This window comes from Tachypleus tridentatus, chromosome 8 (assembly GCF_004210375.1).
Source record: "Tachypleus tridentatus isolate NWPU-2018 chromosome 8, ASM421037v1, whole genome shotgun sequence".
Classification (NCBI taxonomy): domain Eukaryota; kingdom Metazoa; phylum Arthropoda; class Merostomata; order Xiphosura; family Limulidae; genus Tachypleus; species Tachypleus tridentatus.
In genome coordinates, this window is record NC_134832.1 from 81,905,254 (window position 1) to 81,916,278 (window position 11,025).

Consider the following 11,025-nt stretch of genomic DNA (forward strand, 5'->3'; position numbering starts at 1 on the left):
GATACAGTATTATCTGATTCTGAATCTGATGTTAATAGAAATAATAATAATAATGAGTGTTTTCAACCTGAAACATCTGGTGAAGCACAGCTTTTCATACAAAATAAACTTATTGATTTGGTGATAGATTTGAGCCTTTTAAAAGATTCTCAAGGGATTATGGGTTTCTGGCTAGGAGCTTACTTTTTGTAGGGACATCAAATTACTAGTACAGAAATAATGAGAAACAGTTTATACTTTTTTCGCATGAAGATTCCCTAGTTTATTGCACTAGTATTACACAATTAATACCAACACTAGGAGCTGCAGTATATGAGCAGAGTGAGTTGTGATTGTTCATTGATTGCTCCAAAAGAAGTCTAAAAGGTGTTATACACAATAGTAGCATATTGATAATAGTTCCTATTGCTAATTTCTTTTATACGAAAATCTCGAACTTCTTAATAAGGTCAACTACAAAGAATATCACTAGCTATATTGTGGAAACTTAAAAGTTCTTTGTAGGTTGTAAGTTTGGAAATCAAGTGAAAAAAGAGTTTTAATATTTTAAGTAAGAACTAAACAACAGAGCATGAAAGTTTCAATTAACATAACATAACCCAAACTAATCTGAAATCATGTTTTTTGTGTGAATGGGACAGGAACGTACGTATTCAACATTGAAAAAGAAATTATGGCCCTACAATGTCCTGGTTGATAAATAAAAGATTGACCACAATACGTAGTTTTAATAATAAAATACGAATATTTCATATCAACAAATCAAGATAAATGAGGATTCATATTCGTTTCTTATCAATGTTCTTCTCTTCACTTCAGTTTTCATATTTCTCTTGAAAAACATAATAATCAAAAGTTATAAACGAAATAATACTTAGATCTACGTAAGAGTTTGTTTTCTTTCTATATTTTAAACAATATCTACGTCATAGAAAGAAATGAATAATTATTTCGAAATCTAAGTGTCTTGAGTTATGAAAAATCCAAATAACTTGTATGTAATTTAAATTATGAGGCCCATTCAAAACTCCATATGCAGTGATATTATTGGGCCACACACTCACGTGATATCAACAGATCAATTTTAATAATTAATTTGCCAATCCGCAAAGTAAGTTTATGGATTATGAAGTAGGGTTAGCTTAAGTCGAATCTTTATTTCACAATACAGTTTTTATTAGACACGAAGACATCCACCCAACTATTTTCATTTTAACAAATCAAATTAGTGGCCGTAAGATTAATGAAAAGTCACTGTTAATGGTTTACTGCCATCCACAGTCAGAAATCATTATCAGAAGGGATTTTATCATAATCTTAAATTTAAATCTCATTTGTGGACAGGAAAATGGCGAAAAAAAATATTTCATCTACTTTTATAGTGTTTGAATAATAGATGGCGCTACATTCAAGAAAATTCTTTGTGGAAAACTTTTCCAAATAAAATTATGGTTTAAGAAAATTTTAAAACACAAATCATAAGTTTACAGATTTGTCCGTTTTTGGAATTTCCATTTCCAATATATGATATTTTTATTCACCTATTTTAATCGTATCTTTTTTAATAATTAACTAAAACAGTGTCAAGGAACGAACACTTTGGCTTTTATTTATGTAAAAAATTTCAGACTTCCTGCATTGCTACAGTATTACTTCGATACCAAAAAGTAGTATGACATTTTATTGTCTAGTTTAATAAGATTCATTGAAACTGTTGAAAGTCAAATAGTTTTATTATATTCACTTAATTCTAATCTAATCAACCAATGTGGATCAGAATTGAATAATTAATAAACTGATTAATATATCTAATTGAGAATAAGATTTATACTTATTACAAGCCGTAATATTGAAAATATCACACAAGATTTTTGTTATTTCCAAGCCAAGATATAATGTTAATAATCCTTACAAAAAGTGAATAAAATGAAAATTTAATGAACGTTATAACACACATTTATACTTCACATGAGACATTAGTGTTAGACTTGTTACATTGTTTACCTTTATATTTTTTCATAGTTCTTTGAAATGTTCAATAATAATAAGAATTTATAGTAATAGTATTAACACCACACTATACATATGTGATATCCATTGCTGACAACGTGTTTCTTTTCAGACCGGTTTATATACGATATAAATAATTTGTGGAATACTATTTACGTAAGCCAATTATTACAACATACATTATAGATATTGCAAAATAAATATATTACAGACATTATAATGAGCAAAGTCAGTGGAACTAACTTTAAAAGAACAACAGAGTATACTTTACGAAGTACGTACCAATGACTTGGAAACAAGATAATAAAGTATATTAAACATTTGCAATGATTTCAGATCTCTTTATATTATCTTAAATCAGCTGTTAATTGAAACTCTCACGTGCATAAAAATTGTATTTAATGAGAACATTAGTTGTTAATTATACATGCTATACCAACTGCAAAAATGTTTATAAAATAAGTTCCTGTCAATAAAGCGTTCGAAAAGTTTATTTATATTCGGTTGTGTGGGGTGTTTTTTATTATAGCAAAGCCACATCGGGCTATCTGTTGAGTCTACCGTATATTCAATTGTCTCTACTGTAAAATATTGAACATTAAGTAAATAAGAAGTAATTACTGAACTAACAGCATAATGTATAATTTAAGTAATATGTAAAATTTCACTTAAAGTAGCTTAACCTAAACTCAAAAGGAAAGTTTCAGTATAATAGATAGATAGATAAATAAATAATAATAAAGTGATATAATAGAAAACAAATTAATTTTTCACATAAAATTATTGAGTTTCTGATGAAGAGAAACAAAAACTCTGTAATTTACTTTAGGATGAACTTACGACATAAACACCATTATGATTATTTGGCATGATGTCGAACTTTGAAAGTACATCACTACCAGAAAGAAATTAAAAAAACATTTATGGTGTTGATTTATATTCCTTTGTCAATAAATCTAAAGAAACAGTTAATTATAGAGTACGAGGTTTTTTTAATTAAAAACCAATGAGTAGAAAGTTACATCATAGCAGTTTCGAAACTCACAGCTATGGCCTTAAGTGTGATTGTGTCATATCACCACATTATGTAAATACGAATAGTAGAAGAATACTTTAAACATAACCAAGTTACTAACAGCTGATATCAACGTATTTTACCAAATCGCAGTCCAATCAACATAAGGACAATGGTAAGTGTTCTACAGTTTATTCTACAAGTTAATTATCGGTTAAACAGCAACACAACTCACTTAAAACAGTTAGTTGTATTTGTTGCATGGCAATATTTCAGTATGAGAAGTGGCAATCCTCTACGTTGAGTGATTCCAGATAATTACACTAAAATTAATTTCCGATGATAAGATACCAAATATCATTATGGGAGATATTTAGTGAAATAAAAATTCATAACATGTTCGGAAAAATGTACAAATTTAGTATAACAGAATTCCCAGTAAAACAACACTGTGATAAATGTTCTAATCATATAAAACAACAAAGAGGAGGAATTATGTTGAATTTCCTGCCAAGCTTCTCGAATGGTATCTGTCACAACACCTGAAAAATAATGTTTATTTTGTCTGGATTAACTAAATTAATTAATGATTTGTAATTTCAATTACATTTATTACAAGTTAAGCTAAACGATTTGGACTAAGGATGAATAATTGTATTTAATTTGTTTTTAAACTAATCTATCACATCATTTTTCGAAACATCTCTGGTGATTCTCATAAATAATTTCAAATATATTACGTTTCTTGTAAAGACTGTTCATGATAAACTATACATTGTCTTCACATGTATCCAACCTTTGTTCAGTTTAGAAGCTGAAATCCAGTACACTGTGGTATCAACAAATGAATCTAAATATCATAAAACTACACGTGAGGTTTTCTTTAATAAACCAATTGAATTAATTTCGTTATTCAAATATTTTGTCAAAATATATCAACCAGTATAAGGAAACGAAGCAAGTTTGTATAAACTGAACTTCTTAATAGAGAAATTTCGACTTTCCTAAATAAAAATCACAAAAGGTTAGATAATTTTGAGAATTTAAAAATGACCAGATCATAAACAGATCATTTCATACATTGTTAATATTAATATACGTACTTACCAACATCAAGAGATGTAACAATAATAAACCATACTTGTTTGATGTAACTTGTTACAAAACTTACGTTATGGATACGAAGACAAATTCAGCTTACAAATTTACCTTTTTGAAACTTCACTGTATTATATATGAGATGCTAGAGTATGGAACGTGAAATATAATTACAAAATTCAGTTTCATTAATATTTTTGTTGTTTTGATACAAAGCTACATCCTGGAATATCTCAATCTTGACCAACGCGGAGAATCAAATCACAGAGTTTAGTACTAGAAGTCTGGAGAACATGACCGTAAACTTTCAATTTAGTAATATTCACATATTAACGTACTTATTGTTAGTTATAATTTTCTGGTGGTGGGAAGAGAATCTCTTATGACAGTTTATGCATTGTAAGGTTCACCATATTTTCTCAGAACACATTTAGCGATACGTCAAAGAAACATATAAACTTATTGTTCTCAAACAATGCAATAAACATATATATTTTTCAGCTGTGATCTAGCGGCTCATAAAACTGCTCCGAGTTTTCAAATACGGAACGTTTTCCTCGTAACTCCGTCATCTCTTGACTGATTGGAAATCTAATTCTAGTTTAGGACTCAAGAGGTCAAACCATTCTAATATTCTATTTCACCACGCCCAAGATCCCATAAATTAATTTACTCTAGTCAGGCGCAGAAGAATTTTAATTTGAGGGTAGATTAGTAGAGGTCGTGATGAGCAATCAAATGGAATCGGCAGTAAGCATGCTCCTCACATGGTATTACTAACACACAAAACTATAGTAAATATAAACGTGGGAAGGTCTCATATATTAATTAACTTTAACCCTGCCTAAAAGAATTTCAAGTGCCACAACTATTGAAGATTTTCCATTGCATTAATACATCCTGTTCATACATACTTAGATCGTTTATATTAATTACAGAAACACCCTTGCATAGTTTATACTATTTAGAGAAACATACTTGTATAGTTTATATTATTTACAGAAACAACCTTCTATAGTTTACACTATTTACAGAAACACCCTTGTATAGTTTATACCATTTACAGAAATATACTTCTATAGTTTATATTATTCATCGAAACATACCTGTGTAGTTTATACTATGCTGAAGCCCATGGGACTGGTGATTTGTTTCACTTTTTTTAATCTCAATATCTTTATGATATAATATTAACGCTCAAATTTTCCTGAATCGGGACTGGAAATATATTCTAAAGAAACTACCCTGAGTAAGCATATGATTCTGTATCGAACCTTGTTACTGGTGCAGAAGAAACAGACAGACAAACAAATTCACGAAAGATTTCTTTTAAGAATAATTTACACTTCATTTTCTGTTCTAGAGAAATCAAACTTAGTTTTAATTCAAATTATGTTTTCTATTTCACAATTCAGTTTACAGTAATTTCAATGAGAATTTTTTTTTCGCATCACATAATTCTCTGGTGTTTAATTGAATAATTTAAAAGAAGAGATTTCAGGACATGATTTTTACCGACGAGAATCTGAATCCTAAGAAAGTGCAAAATCATAAAAAAATATCAACTTTCATGTAAATTGAATTAGTATCACATAAAGTGTCATGATGGTGTAAGTAATTATTATTAAAGGATTGTGGTATTTCATCTTTCAAGAAAACTATAAACTATATCCTACATGTATTTAATTAATTTTGTAATTGGTTTCAACAAAATCTCTACTTATATATATATATATAACCTTTTCTTTTTTATAAGTTTAATTTTCATCAAAAGTACGTATATATATATATATATATATATATATATATACACCAGTTGGATCAGAGATATAATTCTTTTTTAAACAGGTAGGAGTAAGGCATCGATAGATATTTTAGAAACCTCGTATTACTTTGGTTAATAATGAGATGTGTGATACAGGATACAGTGAAGTGTGAGTACACACGTGCATAGAACAATGATGATTATAGAACAACAATGATTCTATAAAACATGTTAAGAAAGTTTCCGCTGCTCGTTTAGCGTTTAGTCTGTAATTAGTTGACGCTATCAAGGTTAGTAAAGGGTTATGGAAACAATGCATCCTCCATTAATGAGTGGAACTAGGAAGAAACTGACAGTTTGACACAACTACAGTATGAGATAAGGTTACAAAGATTGTTTGCTTACAACTTTAAAACTTCCTCAAATGTAAACAGCTGGCTTATTGATCAAATATCGATAATAAGAATGTGAGTACTGATACAAGATCAATCTCAGGGTCAAATTTTTTTTCTATAACATTTCTTCTTCGAATTATCAACACTCGATATAAATCCTACGAAAACTATTCCTTCTAGAACGGATTAACGAAAGTTTTTTTTTAACTATAAATTACACTTTGTTTCTAACTTTATTCAGTTTATTGTTCTCTGCTTTCTATTACGAAAAAAATCAAACTAAAATTAAAGCAAAGTTTTTTTATTTAAAATTTAGTTTGCAGTAATTTCAAGTATATATTTTTCTTGCACAATATAACCTACGGATTATTAATTGAATGAAGGTAAGATTTCAGAACTTCATTTCTATCGCCGATAATCCGGATCCTAATAAGCTGTAAAAATTAAAACTTATATAAAGTTTCGTATAAGTTGAGTTAAAAGTACAAAGTTGTCAATGTTGTTATAAATACGTTATTTGATTAACTTTACGATTTTTATCGGATTGGGAATGTTTATTCGTGATGACGAGAAATCCACTTCAAGTAAAATTGTATCTCAGGAGATTTGGTATGAGTATTAAAACTTTTATTAAGATAAAAGTAGAGAACAACGTTTCAACCTTCTTAGGACATCTTGAGGTTAACAAAGAGTTAGAAACTTTCTATTTGTTAGATTGCGGAAGTTTCTGTTTGAAGACAACTATAAATTATTTGATTACTGTTGTAATTGGTTTCAATATGCACCAAATATGTATAATTTTTCGAACAACATAAGTTTACTTTTCGTTAAATGTTGATATAACACATATATATTTATAAATATATGCAGCAGAAGGAACTTCTGTAACAAACAATATATCACACATGCTATTCCACTTATGAATCTCCTCCTATTTTCTTACACGTGATTGAAAAGTAGAAGTGAAAATGTTCTATTCTTACTCTTTAATAAAACTGAAGACTACTTATGCTGCACAAATACAACAGTCCTCTCTCTTTTCTCAACGAGACATCGATGACCTTAGTGGCTTTAATCGCTAATATCTGGTTTAGGTTCTCTGCGATAATTAAAATTCAGATATTTTTGAAAATATATCATTTTTATAGTATGTTCGATTAATAGTTTGATTACGAGAAGATATCATTGGGATATCTTTTGTAGTAAGTAGTCGTGTTAATTTCGATGAGAGTGATTTGGAAAATATGACGTCATTTCATATGACAAATCAGGAAAAACTATCTAATGCTTAATAAGAATCTTACAGGAAGGATTAACTAAGAACTATGAGGCCTTAGACGATATCTTGTTAAGATAGAATATTTTTATTAGAATTAAAGATATTAAAAATAGGATTTTGATTCCCTATCGGAACCCACAAAAACGTGGTGTAATAGACAGGTGGAAATGTTTTAAAACTGTTCGTTAGCTCTAACTGTGGAAATGATAGAGGAAGATATGCTGAAATGTATAGAATGTCCCATTAGAGTATGTGACCCTGAACTGTGTAAAAATATAATAATTTTATTTTCACAAAATTAAGACACAAGGAACTTCGTTATTTGATATGTAAAAAATTAACTTACGTTATTGATATTAAATTAAATTTAAATCGGTTTGATTATCGAACTGATGTAATTAAATTAAGGAATAGTTGATATCTTAGATTGGTTTGAACTTGTTCTGCTCACAGCCAATGAATTACATTATCCTATAGTTTTAGAAGTAAAACTAAATATACAGAAAGTCCGATAAATATAAGAGTACCCGACTGGTAAGAACTATTGTCTATAAAAAAGATACAGATAATTCAGAATATAATTGTAGAGTCAAACCTCATTGAGCTGTCAAACATGTAAGATGAAATCTGAAACTTCACATCTTCGAGAGCTGGGTAAAGTATCATGGAATTTCATCAACATGTAGACAACGTGAGAGCTACAGCAGAAGGAAGTAACTGAGATAAGTGGAAGTTGACTGATTCAGTAATGATAACATTATGTTTTTTTTTATATTTATACTAGTAAGTAGTGTTATATACACAAAACGTGAATGACTGGCTTTAATGATATGTTGTAAGTTAGGTGAGCTGTTTAAATTCAAGAATAAAACAAAATCAGGCCCGGGCAACAACAGAAGGTTGTCTTCCTCACAGGGCACTGAAGTGGTTGAATTATGTAACGAAAGCCCATCTGATTTTGATGTAGAGTGATTTTTAATAGCTACACGTTATTATTAAATTCGTAATTAATTGGCTAGGTTAGCTAATCGTAAGTTAAACATACAGATAAAATTTTAATAGAATCAATTAATATATATAAATGTTTGAGGATCTAAAAATGAAAAGTTTGAGAACAGGAATAGAAGGACAAGATTAATTAGCCAGAGACGATAACAAAATAAGTTTTGAAATATTACCCGAAAAACAATCAATGACAGATAAAAGAAAACCCACATTACGATAATGTTATTCAATTAGAAGAAAACGTGAGCTGAGAAGTGTTAACTGAGAAATTGAAGTGCGTGTAAAACAGTGAAGTGCGCGAGTAATTACAACGTTCCACTAATTGAAGAAATTTCTGGTATGAGTTCCAGACCAAGATAAATCCAGGAAAGAACTAATAGTAAAATGAAGAAGAATGAGGACGCGTCTTGATAGGCGACGGATGGCATGCAATTTGATGTATTAATTAAACATAAGTAATATAAAGTATACCTGTATTAATCAATTTTTTTCTTAATTTGGAGTTTCTTTTACAATTAAGTATTATATGGTGAGTGTTATATAGCTAATTAATATTATGTGATAACGTACTATCATTGAATGCGTTTATTACCAATTACTATATCTACGAACAAGTTTATAATAAATACATGATATACACGTATATATATATATATATACATTATAAATAGAAGATTGTAAATGTTGATGGATATAAGATGTAAGGATGGAAAAATTGAGGTTTCGGAGTAAATATTTATCGGATATAATTTTTCTTTTTAAACGACTAGAAGTGAGGCCTCGCTAAATATTTTAGAAGCCTCGTATTATATTGGTTAACAATGAGAAGTGTGATACAGGATACAGCGAAGTATCAGAACACACGTGAATAAAGCAATTATGATAATAGAACAACAATAATTTTAGCGTTTAGTCTGTAACTAGTTGACGCAATCAAGATTTGTAAAGGAGTTGTTGAAACTATGAACATTGTATTAATGAGCTCAATCCAGAAAAAAAACTGTCACAGCTTGACACCACTACAGTGTGAGATAAAGTTACGAAAGATTGATTTCTAACAAGTTTAAAACTTTCTGAAATGTAAACAGCTGTTTATTGATTATATGTCTATAACAAGAATGTAAGTACAGATAAAAGATAAATCTCCGAACCAAACATTTCACCACGTGGTAATATTTCTTTTACAGCATTTCTTTTTCGTACTGCCAACACTCGATACATATTCTACAGATATTAACCTAAGGAAGCATTTGATTTTGTATCAATTCGTGCTCCTGGTACAGGAGAAACACACAGAGAGACAGATTAACAAATGTGTTCTTTTAACAATGAATTACACTTTATTTCTTACTTTATTCAGTTTATTGTTTTATGTTTTCTATTGCAAAAAAATCAAACTAAGTTTCAGTGCAGTTTTTTATTTCAAAATAACGTTTACAGTAATTTTAATTATATATTTTTCTTTCATTGTATAACCTTCGGGTTGTTCTTTGAATAAAGGTAAGATTTCAAAATATCATTTCTACTGACGATAATACGGATCCTAAGACGCTTTGGAAATAAAAACATATGTAAAGTTTCATATAAGTGGAGTTAAAAGCACAATATTCTCGATGTTGTTATGAATAAGTAACTTAATTAACTTAAACAATTTTTAAGAATTAGGGAAATTTATTCGGGATGACGAGAAACGCACTTGAAGTAAAATGTACCTTAAGACTTTGGTATGGGTTTTAACTCATTTACCAATATTAAGTGGAGAACAACATTTCAACCTTCTATGGTCATCTTCCGGTTTCCAAAGACTTCGAAACTTTCTCTTTGTTAATCTGAGGAAGTTTATGTTTTAAAACAACTACAAATTATTTGATTATTGTTGTAATTGGTTTCAATATGCACTATAAATTTATCTATATATATATATATAATTTTTCTATTGATATAAGTTTAATATCCATCAAATGTGTATACAGCAGACGTATACATACATATACGAGTGTGATCTTGTGTAACAAATAATATATCAGAAACGCTATTTCACTTATGAATCTCTCCTATTTCTCTACAGCTGTTTGTAAAGTAGAAGTTAAAATGTTCCAGTCTTACCCTTTTGTTTAAACTGAAGATTTCTTACGCTCTACAAATACAAAATTCCTCTCTCTTCTCCCAAGACTTAACGATGACTTTAGTGACTTTAATCGATTATATCTTGTGTTGGTTCTATGCGGTAAACAAAGTTCACATTGCCCAATGTGTAGCTTTGCATTAAGAAAACAACGTGACGTAAGACCCTTATGTTTTTCATTTCATACGTGATAAGTTTTATAATGTGTATAAAGTTTAAGCTCTTAGACATAATAAATTTCTCAGAAAACCAATTACTTATATTATCCATCCGAAAGTGGCAAATTCTTTAAATATTTAAAATTTATAAAAGCAGCGAAGTTAAACAAGCATT